This window comes from Myxocyprinus asiaticus, chromosome 20 (genome assembly GCF_019703515.2).
Source record: "Myxocyprinus asiaticus isolate MX2 ecotype Aquarium Trade chromosome 20, UBuf_Myxa_2, whole genome shotgun sequence".
NCBI lineage: Eukaryota > Metazoa > Chordata > Actinopteri > Cypriniformes > Catostomidae > Myxocyprinus > Myxocyprinus asiaticus.
The window spans coordinates 24,174,072-24,185,430 of record NC_059363.1 but is presented as its reverse complement, the minus strand read 5'-3'; positions in this window follow the sequence as shown (position 1 = coordinate 24,185,430).

The window sequence follows — 11,359 nt, the reverse complement described above, 5'->3', positions numbered from 1 at the left end:
TTTACTGTCTAAAGCAGAAGGGATCTCAAGATCTGTTTATGTGTCTTTAGCCTTAGATATGCCATCTAGTGTATACAAGGAATTAGACAAAATGTTATTTAATTTTCTATGGAGAAACAGACAACATTATTTGAGAAAGGACATTTTATGTAAGCAAAAGAGTAAAGGTGGGTTATCTGTGCTTACCTTTGAAACCTTGAATAATACATTTAATGTTAATTGGTTAATTAAATTCATGAAAGAAAAGGACAGCATGCGGTACACATTTCCAAAGTATGTGTCTGATATGTTGGGTGGCATGGATCTTTTGTTGAGATGTGATTATAAAATTGATAAACTACCTGTGAAATTAGCTAAGTTTCACAAACAAGCTTTATTAGCTTGGATGCTGGTGTTTAAGCACGTTTTTCCCCAAATAAATATATTATTTGGAATAATAGAAGTATTCAATATAAAAATAGATCTCTCTTCTATAAAAGTTGGTATGAAAATAATATTGTCTTAGTTAGACAACTTTTAAATTCAAACGGTAATTTGTTAACTTAGAGTGAATTCTTGGATAAATTTGGGTTTGCAGTTACACCAAAAGAGTATGCTGTTGTGTTTGACGCCATACCTCAGCAGGTTACACATTATGTAAGACCTTGTGGAAGTGATATTTCTGAGACAATATATGTTAAAGACAGCATGTTTATAGGAGATATTGATATCCTTAAACACCACTAATAAATATATTATAAATATTATAATAGATGAAACGGCTACTCATAAAAGTTCATTGTGGAACAATGTATTTAGAAATATAAACTGGACTAAAGCTTGGAATATTTGTGAAAAATATTGTTGAAATAATAAAGTAAAAGAGGTTACATTCAGAGTTTTACATGGTATATATCCAACTAAATGTGTATTAGAGAGATTTCATTTGGATATTGATTATTCCTGTGATTTTTGTTCAATAGAAAAATAATATATTGTCCATCTTTTTTTGTAATTGTGTATACTCTTAAGATTTTTTGGGTGGATATGGAAAATTTTATCAGAAGGAAAACCTAAATTATATTCAAGCTTAATAATTTTTGATATATGTATATATTATTCCAGTGAAAATAATAATAATAATTTTATTTTTTCTTGTACAACTTTTTATTATTTTGGGGAAGTTCCACATACATAAGAAGAAATGGTCAGGGTCCAAGCCAAATTTTATTCATTTTCTCCAGGAGATCAAGAACTACAGCACCTGTTTGGAGAATATTGTCAACAAAAAAACTTGTAGTGTTTTTCGTGGATACTTTTTTTATTAAGGAATTAATGTTCTGTACACTCTGGTATATTTATGTATATTTCTGTATACTGTTGTATATTATATAGTGTTAATAAAAAAGAAAAGAAAAAAGAAACAGAAATTATTAGTTCACCTCTCCAGTCTTCTGGTCCGAGTCGTTCGTTCTTTTGTCACGCGTATACGCTATGCACATACGGCTGTCACGTGACAAAAGAACGACCGACACCGACAAGAAGATTCCAGAGGTGAACTAATCATGTCTGTTTCTCATAATTCATCCTTGGCTGCATTATCAATTTTTCCTTATTGGGACTATAATCAGAGTTTTGCGTAAGTAGACGTGTTGGGGGGGGGGGGGGGATTAAGCTATTGAAAATGTAACATTTTAATTTAATTATGCTTAAATGAACTAAATGACTTGAATAAAGATTCGTTCATTTTGCTGAACGAGATTCAAGTTAGTAAAATTATCTGATCTTCCCATCACTAGTCGGAATTCCAACTGGGAAACTAAGATTTCGCTGAGATGCAGGTACGTGATGTCACACAAAGAGAGAGGTACAAAGTAAGTGATAAACATTCACTTTTATTAAGTAATATAAATATAAATGAGGCAAAGTTCCTCAATTACATGATATTAAAGCTTGTTTAACAAACGCCTGCAGAAACAGATGTAGCTACAGTTTTCTGAGCAACCAATGGGCGGCGCGATGATGATTCTAGCTGCCTGTTTTGTGTTTCTGGTCTCAAGACACAGTGCAGAAACTACCGAAACGAGCGATTCAGACGGAGAACAACAACCATTTAAGTGTTATTTGGAGCAAAATTTTAATTCAGGCTCAACTTGTGCAGTTGTTGGCTGTCATAACAACTCAAAAGTAGTTAATGATATCAACATAACTAATCTCCGTCGTTTCATTACATCTACATACTCAGGTGAGGCACTGTCAAAAAAACAGTCATCTCGACTCTGTGAAGTATAGACACTTTAAAGCCACATGTTTTTGAAAATGTTTACAAATGTAATACCTTAAACATCACATAACCCACTAAGAATATACACAGATGCGAGCGAAAACACTGGAGACCGGAAATTGAAAACGGGCGAATCGTGGAACACTTCCTTGTTCAGGAAAAAGATGGATAAAACATGGCATATTATACTCTCTTTTGAGAACTGTACACCTGTACCAAAATATGAAATTGGTAGGAATTTAGGAAACATTAATAAAACAACAAAAATGCTCTTTACAGGATAACTTTAATAGCTCAGCCTCAGCTTGTACACAAGAAAAACAAAACAAAAAACGTATGGCTAATTTTAATGTTCATACCTAATTTCAATTAAAGTCCAGTAGCATCAAATCAGTAGGCTCTAAATGTATCATCTTTAATAATCATTCAGTGGAGACAATCAGAGGACAACATTGGGGGTTGGAGTATGGTGGGGGTGACCTTTTTATGATTTTGGGCCACATCCGCCCATAATGTCTGCGCACGGCCCTGTTAGGATGCAGCCTAAAATGACTTTGGTTGGTTTGATAAAACACGTAGCTAACATGCATATGAAACAAATATTATTTTGGTCACATTTACATCTTATCAATTCAACAGAGTTCTTTCAGAGAGAAAAATAAAGCCATATCAAGAATTGGGTACCCTTTCGTTAAGCGTGTTCATTTTGAAAGTGAACTTGTTACTGGCACCAAGTGGTAGCTCGGCAGCAATTACAATACCCGTACAATTTAAACCAATTTAAAACCAATAAAATCAAGACTCATAACAACAAGAAATGAATAAATAAAATGGCCCTCCCTTAGTTTTCCTGCAGTCACCCGTTAGTCAGAATCAGAATCAGAATGAGCTTTGTTGCCAAGTATGCTTACACATACAAGGAATTTGTCTTGGTGACAGGAGCTTCCAGTACACAACAATACAAAACAGCGACAAGACATAGATAATAATTAAAAATAATTAAAAATTGAATAAAAAAAATAAAAATAAAAATAAAATAGAAAATGAAGTATATATAGAATACACAATAAGACTATATATATATATATATATATATATATATATATATATATATATATATATATATATATATATATATATTAGGGTTGCAACAGTATGAGATTTTCACGATACGATAACCATCTCAGAAAATATCACAGTTTCACGGTATACGGTTTTACACAATTATTATTATCATTGTCATTGTTACGATGACCCTTAAAGGAGTGAAAACAGAAGTTTTTTTTTTGTTTTTTTTTTTGTTGAACAAACATTTTATTATAATTGAAACTTGAAACCATTTTTTAAATGGAAGTATGTGTAAAAAAAGCATCTAAGAAAGCTAACAGAATTATAATGATAAACTGAATTATATAAACATGATAAAAAAATAGCATGTAACTATAACATGTTATATAACTAAAGCATGTTAGTTTACATGTTAGCATAGCATGTTAAGTTAACTACTAAATGAAAAATAACATCAGCTGTGTGAGCTTTTAAAGTAATGTCCTATGATTATTAAAGGAATAGTTCACCCAAAAATGAAAATTTGCTGATAATTTATTCATCCTCAGGCCATCCAAGATGTATCTGAGTTTCTTTCTTCATCAAAACAGAATTTAAGACTTTTAGGATTTCATTTCAGGCCTCCTCCTCTAAACAATGCAAGTGAATGTACTCCATGTTTTTTGACGGTCCAACATGCATATTTAGGGTGTATCAAAATAATCCACATGACTCCAGTCGACAAATAAAGTTCTTCTGAACGCAAACAATTGATTATTTTTAGAAACAAAACAATACTTATATACTCTTTATCTACAAATGTTCGTTTCTGTACATCTCTGTGACACGTGCTCATGAGAGGGATGACGTAAGTTCATTGGTAAGGTCACGTGTCACGTGGAGGTGGTGTCAGGAAGCGCGTCATTGTTTACATTGTTTTTTTTTTAATTATTATTATTTGGAAATGGATTTTATTTTATATTGTTTTGAAATTGTTTTGGACTGTTTTGGTTTGTGAACGGCACAAGTTTCTCTTGTAAACAATGAGGAGCTTCCTGACTCCTCCTCCACGTGACGCGTGACCTTACCAACGAGCTTATGTCATCCCTCTCATGAGGGCACGTCACAGAGATGTACATAAGCAAACATTTGTAGTTAAAAAGTATATAAGTATTGTTTTGTTTCTCAAAATAATCAATCGTTTGCGTTCAGAAGAACTTTATTTGTCGACTGGAGTCATGTGGATTATTTTGATGCACCCTAAATATGTATTTTGGACCGTCAAAAATGGAGTACATTCACTTGCATTGTTTAGAGGAGAAGGCCTGAAATGAAATCCTAAAAATCTTAAATTCTGTTTTGATGAAGAAAGAAACTCTTGGATGGCCTGAGGGTGAGTAAATTATCAGCGAATTTTCATTTTTGGGTGAACTATTCCTTTAAGAATTAGCATATACTGTAGGTGCACGACAGCACAGCCAGACTGATTCTGTCTGTACCTTTAACTCAGTGGTTCTCAACTGGTTTGTCTTCGGGACCCAGATTTTATATTGGAAGTCAAGTAGCGACCCACTATAGTAAAAACGTAGCCTGTATTTAATGTATCCTGGGTCACATTTCCTTTTATGTTACATTGTTTTGTTCATGGTTTTCAAGTAGAAGGACATGCATCAAGTGACATTATTCTTGTTGTTGATGTCAACAATTAAAGCGACAGGACGTTTTCTCTCCCCACTTTTAAAAATTGAAAAGTATAATTACTTATATGAGTCCATTATTATCCCATTTGTTTCCTAATTTCAAACATAATTCAAACAGAACATACATATTACACAAGTGGAAAGGCTCCTCATTACTATGGTTAGGTCAGTGTAGCTAGTCTTAAATAATAGTAATAATAATAACAAATTATAGTATTTATGAAAAAATAAGTACTAGCTGAAACACATTTTGAAACTTTTACTACAACTGCCACTTGATATAAAATGAGGTCTAATAGATTCTACCTTTAGATTATTTCATATGAAACTATAACATTTTGTCAAAATATAACAGTTACTTTTACTCATGTAAAATTGTGAAACAATTTTGTAAAGGTGATGTGTAATGAAAAAAAAATTAGCGCATAGCAGAGTGTTGCTCTTTTCCTCCTCAGTGCTATTTGGCATGCCAGGGCTGCCTACTGTTTGAGAGGTTCGACTTCCTCTGTAATGCTTTAAACTAGAAAAGTCTCACTAGAATTGAAATTGGTCACATCAGTTTTGAGGTCTGCGCTCCGCAATATCGAGGGAAGCCCTTTTGTTGCACGCACATGCCAGAGAGAAGAGCAGATCATGATCGCAAGCTGGTCCTGTTACACTCGTGCGAAAGTGCAGATGAGAAGCCTTTAGCTGATTGCGAGATTATCATTAAATCTGCCTCGGCAGTCCTAAATAGGCTATCATTTTGGTGGCCGCTGAAATATCTTCAATGGGAGAACCATGGCATTGTTCTTTCCCTGCTGTCTGTGACCCAGTCCGAATAGACCTGCGACCCACCAGTTGAGAAACACTGCTTTAACTCACACACACACTCACTTATGTCAGACCCCCTCGCCTCGCTTCTCTCTGACATTTTCTTCACTGTGTGTGTGTGTGGTGCAAGTTGACGAGTCTGACAGGCAGTCGAAGAGGAAAGGAGATGCGCAGGTGAGATTCTCTGTCCGGTTGCATTTTTTTTTCTCAATACCGTAGATAAGCAAATTTACATGGTATGAAAACCGTAAATTTTCATACCGTAGTATACCGTGAAACTGGTATACCGCTGCAACCCTAATATATATATATATATATATATATATATATATATATATATATATATATATATATATATACACACACACACACAGACATACATACACATATGTAGTGCAAATCTAAGTACAAATCTGTTATATACAGTGCATGGGAATGTAATGGCAGAAGAGGTTGGATGTGTTGGATAAATATAAAAAGATTAGACTGTGAATTGAACATAAGTATTGCTCAATGGGGCAGTTTTAACTGTTCATGAGATGGATAGCCTGACGGTTCCTGTGCCTGATGGTTCTGGTGATCAGAGCTCTGAAGTGTCGGCCAGAAGGCAACAGTTCAGAAAGGTAATGGGCAGGGTGAGTGGGGCCCAGAGTGATTTTTCCAGCATTTTTCCTCACTTTGGAAGTTTATAGTTCTTGAAGGGAGGGCAGGGTGCAACCAATAATCCTCTCAGCAGTCCGAACTGTCCTTTGTAGTCTTCTGATATCCGATTTCGTAGCTGAACCAAACCAGACAGTTTTTGAAGTGCAGAGGACAGACTCATTGACTGCTGAGTAGAACTGAATTAGCAGCGCCTGTGGCAGGTTGAACTTCCTCAACTGGTGAAGGAAGTACAACCTCTGCTTGGCCTTTTTCACAATGGAGTCAATGTGGGTCTCCCACTTCTGGTCCGGTGAGATGGTAGTGCCCAGGAACCTGAATGACTCCACCGCTGCCACAGTGCTGTTTAGAATGGTGAGGGGGGTCAGTGTTGGGGTGTTCCTCCTAAAGTCCATAATCATCTCCACTGTTTTGAGCATGTTCAGCTCCAGGTTGTTTTGACTGCACCAGACAGCCAGTTGTTTAATCTCCCTTCTGTATGCAGACTCATCGTCATCTCGGATGAGGCCGATGACAGTGGTGTCATCTGCAAACTTCAGGAGCTTGACAGAGGGGTCCTTGGTGATGCAGCAGTCATTGGTGTAGAGTGAGAAGAGTAGTGGGGAGAGCACACATCCCTGGGGGGCACCAGTGCTGATTGTACAGGTGTTGGAAGTGAATTTCCCCTGTTTCACAAGCTGTTGCTGTCCGTCAGAAAGCTGGTAATCCACTGACAGATAGACGTGGGAACAGAGAGCTGGTGTAGCTTAGTCTGAAGTATAACTGGGATGATGGTGTTGAAAGCCGAACTGAAGTCCACAAAAAGGATCCTTGCATATGTCCCTGGTCTGTCCAGATTTTGCAGGATATGATGCAATCCCATGTTGACTGCATCCTCCACAGACCTGTTTGCTCCATAAGCAAATTGAAGGGGATCTAGAAAGGGTCCAGTGATGTCCTTCAGGTGGGCCAACGCCAGTCTCTCAAATGATTTCATGACCACAGACGTCAGGGTGACAGGTCTGTAGTCATTAAGTCCTGTGATTTTTGGTTTCTTTGGTACAGGAATGATGATTGAGCGTTTGAAGCAGCATTGGACTTTACACTGCTCCAGTGATTTATTGAAAATCAGTGTGAAGATGGTGGCCAGCTGGTTAGGACAGGATCTAAGACACGTGGGTGAAACGCCTTCTGGGCCCTGTGCTTTCCTTGTCTTTTGTTTTCGGACGACATGGCACACCTCCTCTTCATAGATCTTAAGTGCAGGTTGAGTAGCGGGGTGGGGGGGTTGCAGGAGGTGTTGGTGTTTGTGTGAAGTGAAGGTCAGAGCGGGTGTGGGGTGTGTGAGATTGGGCCTTTCAAATCTACAATAGAACACATTCAGGTCGTCAGCCAGTTGTTGGTCCACCACAGGGTTGGGGGCAGGAGTCCTGTAATTCATAAGTTGTTTCATGCCACTCCACACTGATGCAGGGTCATTAGCTGAAAACTTGATTTTCAGCTTCTCAGAGTATCTTCTTTTAACCACTCTGATTTCCTTATTCAGTGTGTTCCTGGCCTGATTGTACAAGACTTTATCTCCACCACTGTAAGCATCCTCTTTGGCCTGATGAAGCTGCCTGAGTTCTGCTGTAAACCATGGTTTGTCGTTGTTGAATGTTAAATAAGTCCTAGTAGGAATGCATATATCCTCATAGAAACTGATGTCATAGTATCTGTGAGCTCGTCCAGGTCGGTGGCTGCAGCCTCAAAAACACTTCAATCAGTGCAGTCAAAGCAGGCTTGTAGTTCCAGCTCTGCTTCATTGGTCCATCTCTTTACAGTCTTTACTACAGGCTTAGCAGATTTTAGTTTCTGTCTGTAGGTTGGAAGAAGATGAACCAGACAGTGATCAGAGAGTCCCAAAGCTGCTCTAGGGACAAAGCGATATGCATCCTTTATTGTTGTGTAGCAATGATCCAGTATATTTCTGTCTCTGGTGGGGCATGTAATGTGCTGTTTGTATTTGGGCAGTTCACGTGTGAGGTTTGCTTTGTTAAAATCCCCAAGAATAATAATAACTGAGTCCGGGTATTGTTGTTCCATGTCTGTGATCTGATCAGCCAGCTGTTGCAGCGCGGCACTCACGCACACGTTTGGCGTGACATAAACACTCACCAGAATAAGCGAAGAAAACTCCCATGGCGCATAGAAAGGCTTACGGTTAATAAAGAGCGCTTCCAAATTAGGACAGCACATCTTTAACGTTGTTACATCTGTACACCAACTTTCATTGATGTAAAAGCATGTTCCACCGCCTCTCGTTTTCCCCATTAACTCCGCGGTGCGATACGCTCTGAACAGCTGAAAGCCCAGCAGATGTAACACGCTTTCCAGAATGGCTTCACGCAGCCAGGTTTCTGTGAAGCACAAGACAGCAGAGGTTGAAAAGTCCTTGTTTGTCTGAGATGGAGATGTAGTTCGTCCGTTTTGTTAGGAAGAGAGTGGAGATTCGCTAGATGAATGCTCGGCAGCGCTGTTCAAAAGCCGCGCTGATGGAGCTTGACCAGCATGCCTGCTCGTCTCCGTCACCTGCGTCTCTTGAACAGCAAAGCTGCACCTCCAACCAAAATGTCCAACAAAGTGTCCGAATATTCAAAAACCGGGAAAAGATTGTCTGGTATATGCTGCCGAATTTTCAGCAGTTTGTCCCTGGTAAAACTGATTGGAAAAAGATTACTAAACACAGGACAAACAAACAAAAACAACAAAAGAATAGGAGCGCTCCACACCGAGGTGGCCATCCGCGGCGCCATCATGATGTATAATCATGATAATTCTATTTTAGGCTAGCACCTGCACCTCTGTCCTCCCATCATATTTATTCAGTAATAAACTCCTTTCTTCAGCGACAATTCCGGACATTGATTGACACATAATTCCTGCCAACTGTGAGGAAAAAAGTGCGAGCGTACTGCGTCTCTGCCTCAGCGTGTTCCAGGTGAAGGGCGGACAGGGATGCATGCAGAATGTATCGATCTCTCGGTGGATATTTACAGATGGAATACGAGCAGCCTTTCTACCAGCATCGGCAGTCGGTTCCTTAAACTGCAGAACGTGGGTTAAAGCTGTCTTCAGTCCTGCGAGAATTTCCATTTATGTTCTGTCGTTTGTACAAATTGGCCTAGGGTTTAAAATTGCATTTGAAAAATTAGCAATCAAGAACAAAACAACAGATGAAACAAACAAACAAAAACTTTATTTTTAAGGAACTGATTTTGTTTGAAACATATAAAAAAAACTCCTTAAATGGTCTAATGGTCTTAGTGGCCTACAAGGATCTGTTTGGTCGAGCTAAGCTGTGAATATTGCCTACATGGCAAAATGGACCAGGGTTAATAGGTGGTCGATCATTAATCATGCCTTTGTTTATGAGATTAAATTACTGACAAATTTCAATTACACAATAATTTGAACAGGATGGTAATCATATCCAAACCATACAAGTTAAAGATACATTGCTGATGGGCCATTTTACTATGTCTGAATGAAAAATACTGTCTACCAAGATGGCTGCCATAGGTCTGACTGAAACGGCTCAAAAAAGGATTAAAATGCAGTGTTGGGGATAAGAAATAACGCACGTTAGGTAATCAGATTACTTTTCTGAGTAACGAGTAAAGTAATGCAATATTTTTTTTTATTTTAGAGCATAATATCTGAGTTACTTTTTAAATAAAGTAACACGCTGCTTTTGTATACCTCTACTTTCCCTGTATTGTGAGAAATCGGGAGTAAAAGTGTGCAAACTTCGGGGAGGAGATGTAGTGCATGATGGGCATTGTAGTTCTATAGAGTGTGAGGCCAGAGGCTATTTAGCAGAGATAAGTCACTTCTATTTAAAGTTACACTATGTAAAAATTTTTTGTTAAAAAATAACAAAATGTTATTAATGAGAGAGTGCAACAAAATCCATCTTACAAACTATGTCTTTACCCAAATACACTTTGATAAACCTATAATAATGATTTATATTTTAGAGCTGTCAGGACGGATTTCGTGGGAAATTGCATACATACGTCATTCACCCGTGCATGTTCACGTCATATCCGTACACAGAGAAAATAAGCTCTGGCTACTGTAGCGCGTGTATGGTGTGGGAGTTGTGTAAAGCCGAAAGTTTGTTGTCACAATGGATGAAAAAAAATTGACCATGGATCATTCAAAACGGCAAACCTCTGGGGAATCACCGGTTGTAAAAACAAAGAAACCCCAAAGAGAGCAGAGTCTACAAGCAAAAAGGGAAAGTGACAGAGTCCGTAATAAAACCCAAATCAACATCGGCTTGGCTTTCCAGAGGTGGCGACAGCTCCGAAATCTGAAAGGATTTAAAAGCGACCCAGAGATGGCATTTTTCTTACTCAACAGGTAAGATACTTTATTGATATAGTTTATGTATAGTTGTGTAATCACACATCTGAGTGTTTGTAGTGAAATACAATAATTATACTGTAATTGGTGCAGAACTTTTCACTTGCTAGCACACGTGTGTATTTTTCTTTATAACGGCAATCATTTATATAAATAAATCCTTTAGTCCTAGGATTGAAATTATGTTGACCACTGGCTGGTAACAATGACAATCTATAAATTAGTTACTACCGTGGTCTATTTGGCCAGAATATCCTGCAGTTATAAAAACGTTACCTTATCAGACTAGCAATCTTTAGGTCTAATGTTAATGAACGTTGCCTAACTTTTGTAACGTAATTTATTTCAAAACATCAATGTTTCCAATAAGTCAAAACAACAGCATAAGATATGGCACTTACCTGCTCAAATGACATGTTTTCAATATCCATCTTTTCCTTTGTTTCGTTATTTGTCCATTCGCTCTGATAAGATATCCTGTATCTAT